The sequence below is a fragment of the Medicago sativa genome, chromosome 8, assembly GCF_051527215.1.
Source record: "Medicago sativa cultivar Bolivia chromosome 8, Bolivia_mono, whole genome shotgun sequence".
In the NCBI taxonomy this organism is placed as follows: domain Eukaryota; kingdom Viridiplantae; phylum Streptophyta; class Magnoliopsida; order Fabales; family Fabaceae; genus Medicago; species Medicago sativa.
In genome coordinates this window covers 34,887,615-34,894,210 of record NC_140756.1, presented here as the reverse complement: position 1 = coordinate 34,894,210, position 6,596 = coordinate 34,887,615, and the positions used below count along the sequence as shown (strand labels likewise).

At 33.5% G+C, this 6,596-nt stretch overlaps 1 long non-coding RNA gene and 1 pseudogene across 1 annotated transcript; both read left to right on the top strand.

Annotated features, from left to right (window-relative positions):
- Positions 1 to 2,398: 2,398 nt before the first annotated feature.
- On the top strand, positions 2,399 to 3,295 carry LOC146898727 (uncharacterized; annotated as a pseudogene).
- Positions 3,296 to 3,962: 667 nt separating this feature from the next.
- LOC146898726 (uncharacterized) lies at positions 3,963 to 4,583 on the top strand. Its single transcript, XR_015022944.1, has 2 exons — positions 3,963 to 4,067; positions 4,274 to 4,583. It is a non-coding gene; the product is annotated as an uncharacterized LOC146898726 (long non-coding RNA).
- Positions 4,584 to 6,596: the final 2,013 nt, after the last annotated feature.

The following is a 6,596-nucleotide window of genomic DNA, read 5'->3' as shown; positions in this document are numbered from 1 at the left end:
AAATGTAATACTAACGGTCACCTATCGGTAATAAAATAATTACTACACTCTCTCTAGTGGCTTAGTAAAATAACAACTCTCACTAAGCACTAAAAATAATCCTCAGCAAAATTACAAAATTACCCCTACTCTCAAAATGACCAAAATACCATTCTAATACCGAATTCTACAAATCCCGACCAAAATACACACATAGGCATATACTCACATAAGAGCACATATAACACACATAAATAAATAGTAAAATAAATCTAGCGAAAAATCGAGCTGTTACAAAATACGTAAGAGGAGGTGTACTCTTACGTGGGTGTGGGTTCAAACGGTAAAATTATCTCCTGAGTCCAATGGTACCACATGCATCTAGATGAGTCTTGAACATTGCACGCATTTGTTAATTGGCGAGTCGAGCCGTACTTGGATATGTGAATCGGTGTATATGTGCATTGGTGAATGTTTGGTGATCATTGTGAATACTTGAAAAAGGTGAATTGTATGCATTGCTTGATTATGTTTGTATACTTGATGGTTTAAGATGAAGCTGAATTTGTTAATCATGTGAATTTAAATTACGTCACTTACTTTCAATTGATTATACTTTAATTATGGGTGGACGGTGTGCAGGATTAATTGCTTAGCTTGCTTGGTGAGTTGCTTGAGGTAGCAGAAGCTTCCTCCTTTATCTGCTTTGAAGTTTAGTAGTGTCGAGCTCTGATTAGGATATCGAGTCTTACTTTTATCATTGCTTTATGTTGAGACTATTATCTGACTATTGAGATATTACTTATGTTTTGAGTCTTGTTATGGCCTTTGAGATTGTTACTAGATATACTTGAGGATGACTGTATGTCACTAAATTTTTTATGTTGACTGTTGACATTTTTCCGCTACGATGTTTATGAAACTGAATCTTTGCATGTTCTTGAAATGAATGATGACGTGATGTCTATACTCTTTTGAATATTTATTCTTTAAATCGCATGATTATTGCTTTCAAGGTTTAGAGCGTTACATGTACATTCAAAAAGCCTCAACACACCCGACTTTAGATGAATAGTTCCCATAGCCCAGACAGAGTGCATATCTGCTTCATAAGCAAAGTAAAACTTAAAGTAACCCCTTCCCAAGGATAACAGTGACCATGGACCTGTAGTTTTCCATTGTTTTTGTAGCTTTTGCTGAATTTCAGACAATGAATAAGGCTTATCTCCCTTGCTCAAAATCAGTCTACCACGATGATTCCTTACAGTATTCAATCCCCTTCTTATACGGCATCTGCGAAATACGAATACTAACTGATTCCCCTCTGATTGTAGGTTGCGGTAAAGGTTCATTGCAGGTGGAGGAAATTGATGATGACAGAATTTGGGGCAAAGGATTGCACATGAGCAGTGGGTCGCACCAGTTGTAGAGGTTGCACTTGCGCAACAAGTGATGGAGCCACCGGTGCAACCATCTCCACCTGCCAATCAAACGACATGGCCACGAAGGATTCTTAAGAGCACGAACAAGAAACTGTAACAATTGTGAGAGCTAACTATGTCTTGCGATTAGGAAACAGTGGAAACAGTGGAAAAAGAAGAAGGAACATGAAACCCTCAAGCACTAAATTCAATTGTGATAATGCACGTAGCCAAAAGGGAGAGCTTGGTATCAATCTCTAAAGCACCGGTACTCCAATTTGCAAAAAGTACCTATACCAGGTACTTCACGAGTACTAGTACTCGTACGGTACGCGTACAGTACACAACCATGACGCGCCAATTTATTTTTTTTGTTTTTCTAATGTTGGTACGGTTACGGTACGACAGTGGTACTCTCAGGTACTCATAACCATTATTTTTCTTGAGAAAATGAGGCTTTTCATAAGAATTAATAACAATTATTGTTTTTTTTGTTTTTTTATAAAATCAAACGGTTCAAGAGCCACAACAACATTTACTAGACTCTAGTATCGGTGCTACTTACTTAATGTCCACCTTTTCTTGTCTGCCAATAGTTGCAGAAGTAGAAAAGTCTAGAACTCAAGCCTTGTTAAACCATTTATTTTAGTGTGCAATATATCTTCTTATCTTCCTTTTTCGTATTGTATAAAATTCAATCCTTGTTAAGCTTTTGTTCTCACTTCTCACTTGATTATACTATATTTGCAATATAATTTCCTCATGCTATGTTATTTTAAATTAAAAAAATATTTATCCTAACGTACCCGCACCTTTGTTTTTTGAGAAATGCCGTATCCCGTACCAGAGGCGGAACTACTGTGAGGCATGGTGTGGCGGCTGCCACACCAGATTCCAGCCCATTTTTTTTATATGCATAACATAAGGCATTTGAAGTGAGGGAATGTGGGAAACACACACAAACAAAACAAAATCGTGTTTCTTCTCTACTCTTAGAAATGAGGAATGAGGGGTGGGAAGACCTTATATCTAGGGTTGTGAAAATTTGCACTAAACATGATATTAATGTACCTGATATGGATGCACCATATATGGAAGGAAAGAAACCTAGGCGAGTCCCTCCGATTTCTAGTGTTTCTAATTTGCATCATTATAAGAATGATTCTTTGTTTAGTGTTTTAGATTTGCAATTGCAAGAGCTTAATGCTAGGTTTGATGAAGAGAATACCGAACTTTTACAATGTGCTTCATGTTTGAGTCCTGCAAAGTCATTTGCTGCTTTTGATGTGAACAAATTATTGAGGATGACTGAGCTTTATCCAAATGATTTTGTAGATGTGTCGGAAGTGGAGTTGCGCAGACAACTTCAGATTTATGTTAGAAATGTTAAATATGATCCAAAATTTGCAAAGTTGAAAGGGCTTTCGGATCTTTGTGCAATACTTGTGAAAACAAATAAGTGCAAGACATTTGCTTTGGTTTTTAAGCTTTTGAAGTTGGCTTTGCTCTTGCCGGTTGCAACTGCAAGTGTTGAACTACTTTTTTCAGCTATGAAGATTGTGAAGATTACGTAACAAAATGGGTGATCAATGGTTAAATGATTGTCTTGTAGCTTATATTGAAAGAGATGTTCTTTTCACAATTAACACTGGTGTTATTCTAGCTGATTTTCAACAAATGGATGGTAGACAATTTTCATTGTAATTTGCATCAAACAATGTTATATATTATTTTTAGTATAATTTGTATTATAGTTTCTTTAAAAATTTTGCTGCACTAATATGAAATGTCTAGATCCGCCATGTCCCTTACCCGCACCTGTACCGGGTACCGTACCCGCACCCGTGCAATGTAGGTATCAATTGAAAGCAATGGAAAACAATTGAAAAGTTGAAACAGCTTACATACAAATCCACCTATTGAATTTGACGGCGGCGCTCTCAGGTAGCTAACTCCTCGAGAGTGTAGTATATTTAATAAACCCATTTCTTTTATTTACTTTATTGCATTAATTTAGTCATAGGAAAATTTATTGCATTAACTTTTTTTAAAGATCAATAATTATATTTTAATAAATTATTATAAATATAATATATTTTTCAACCGAAAAATATTATATTTAATAAACCCGTTACTTTTATTTACTACCTCCGTCCCTAATTATAAGACCCTTTTGAGAATTTTTTTTGTCCCTTTTTATAAGACCCCTTTGCTATTTCCAACTACATTAATTATTTCTTTACATACATGCCCCTATTTATTATACATCTTTTTCTTCAATAAGCAATAAATAACATGTTGAAAACATAAACCAACCCTCTCTCTTAAGGGATAAAATTGTAAAACCAATAGTAATTACAAACATATTTAATACAAATATCCACTATCTTAATTCCCGTTATTTTTTCAAAAGGGTCCTATAATTAGGGACGGAGGTAGTAATTTATTTCATTAATTTTTGGTCAAATTTTTTTTTTTATTTCATTAATTTAGTCGTAGGAAAATTTATTGCATTAACTTTTTTTATCAGCTTAAATAGTCAATTGCTATGTAGCCTATGTCAACCTTTCAAAATAGAAAACACCTTTGAAAGTAGAATGACAATGCGGTTCAATCATCTTTGTTTTACATTTGCAATTATATGCATTGTTTTTGTCATGGTTGCAGGTAAGAAACTAGTGTGATAACCCAATTACCTTGTTATATTTTACGGATCAGGTTTCTTTTGTTGTTCAAAAAATTAGGAGCCATGTTTTTAATTGTATAATTAGGAACCATATTTTTATGAAAATTTATAAAATCATTCAGAAATACCAAATATTTCTCTACAATATTTGATAAATTTTCTAACACCATTTAATTGATTTTAGCAGGATTTCAAGATTCGCCACATCCCGACAAAGCAAAATGCTATATTTCGTTTCAATGTCCAAAAAATGATGAAGATTGTAAAAAATTTTGTATTGCCCATGGCTTCCCTAAAGGTGGCAAGTGTAAACCAAACTCAGTCTCATGTTGTTGCAATGGAGACTAGAGAGATCTATGACTGATATTTGTACAATCTTAATGTGTTTGTACAAGTATATCTATAGATAAACTATTAAAATATTTTACAAAATAAGTTGAAAAATCGATAATGGAGTTTATATTTAAAATATTATTGCCATGATTTCTTATTGTTAATTGTTGTGAAGTAGTGTTGGTCCAATGTGGAATTTATGCTTGTTTGCTGTTTGTTGGGACTGGGACTGCAAACGTAGGCTTTTGAGCAGTCCATAATAGTAGCCCCAAGTCGTCATGAGTGAAGAGTGTTGACTTGAGTGTCGGGTTGTACTTGTGTATCATAGTAAGTTTTAATGGTATACTCCCTCCGTCCCGGAATAACTGACTCATTTTTTAAAAAAAAGTGTCCCAAAATAACTGACTCATTTCAATTTTCAATACAGCTTTCATCATTCCCAATACAATATAACACTAAATAATACTACTTTTATCATTCCCAATACAATATATTCCACTTTCCCCTTTATTTATACACTTTTCTTAATCTGTGTGAAAAACCAAAGTAGATCAATTAAACCGGGACGGAGGTAGTATAACATTAGTCAATAAAGGTGTGCCATGTGGCACCCCCTTTTTAAAAAAATAAAAATAAAATAAAGTTAGAATAGAAAACACGTGAAAGAGAAAAGAGAGAAAGAATAGATCCATTTCCTCTTCTCCTTCTTCTTCAACCTCACTTCTGAACCCACCCCCACCATCAACCTCTCTCCGCCTCTCTCCGCCGCCCTCCACCGTCGACCACGGTTATGTCATAGGCCGCCGTCAATTCTTCCTCTTGCCTTCACAATCTTTTTTTCAAATTTAATGAATTTGATTTGGAATGAATTTTGGGATTATTGAATGTTGTTATTGCAGAGATAGGTAGACTAATAACAACAACAAATATTCTTTCAATTATCTCTTGAGAATTAGGTTGATTTGAGATTTTTTGAATTGGGATAAAATAATGAAAAAAATGTTATAATGAAATTGTTGTCATTAAAAATTTGCTATAGTGAAAAAAATCTGCAGAGAATTGTTGTCATTAGTCTTCTATAATGAAAGAAACTAAAACAATCTGTTGTGAAAAAAAAATCTCAGGAAATGGAAGAAAGAAGAAGAAGAAAAGGGATAGCTGTTCTATCTATTCTCTCTCTCTCTCTCTCTCTCTCTCTCTCTCTCTCACGTGTTGCTTTGCTATATTTGATTTTTTTATTTTTAAAAAGGTGTGCCACGTGGCACACTCTTATTGGCTAATGTTATATACCATTCAAACCACTATGGTACACAAGTGTCAAAGGTTCAGGAGAGCGTAATGCTCGTATAGAATTTGTAGTTTGCGTGAAACTTCAAGTTTTGTGATGAATTAAATCGAACCCTTGGTAAGTCATAGTTTAATAGGAACTTTAAGAAAATGCCACTCGTAAAGAGCTTATCGTTCACTACAAGAAATTTTCCATATAGCAACAGACACTTTTAGTGACTGCGAAAAAAGTGTTGCTATAGATACTCCATCCGTTTTAAAATATATGTCGCAGTCAACCATTTTACACATGCCAATACACAACTTTGATCATTAATATCTTTAATTATATACAATAAAAAATTATAAAAATTTGATATTTTTAAAATATTCATCGAGACAAATCAAACATCTTACATGCTAACATTTTTATTTATGTATTAGTTAAAAAATATGGTCAAAGTAAGCTTTGTGAATAGTGCACATTGTAAAATTGCGACATGTATTTTGAAACAGAGAGTAAAATATAGCAACTGAAATTCCAACCAACAATTTCTATAGGTAAGAGAGAAAAGGAGCCCAATTTTTCGCGAAATATTGAGATACCTCCAAAAATTGGGCGCTCAAATTTTCAGCTTCTTTTAGATTATTTTTTTCTTCATTTTTTCCTTCCTCTCACACAACAAAAACTCCTCACACTAGACCATCGACCCGTGCTCCACACGGGTCCTACTGAATAAAATAGTCACCAATAAGTTATACCATAATAAAAAATTGTTGTGAAATATATCGAATGATTAAAATGTATTACTATAAACGATATTTTACATTATGATGTCATTAATAGAGTTAAAAAATTGTATATTTTACATTAGATATCATATGTTACAAAATATTTTACTATAAACGAT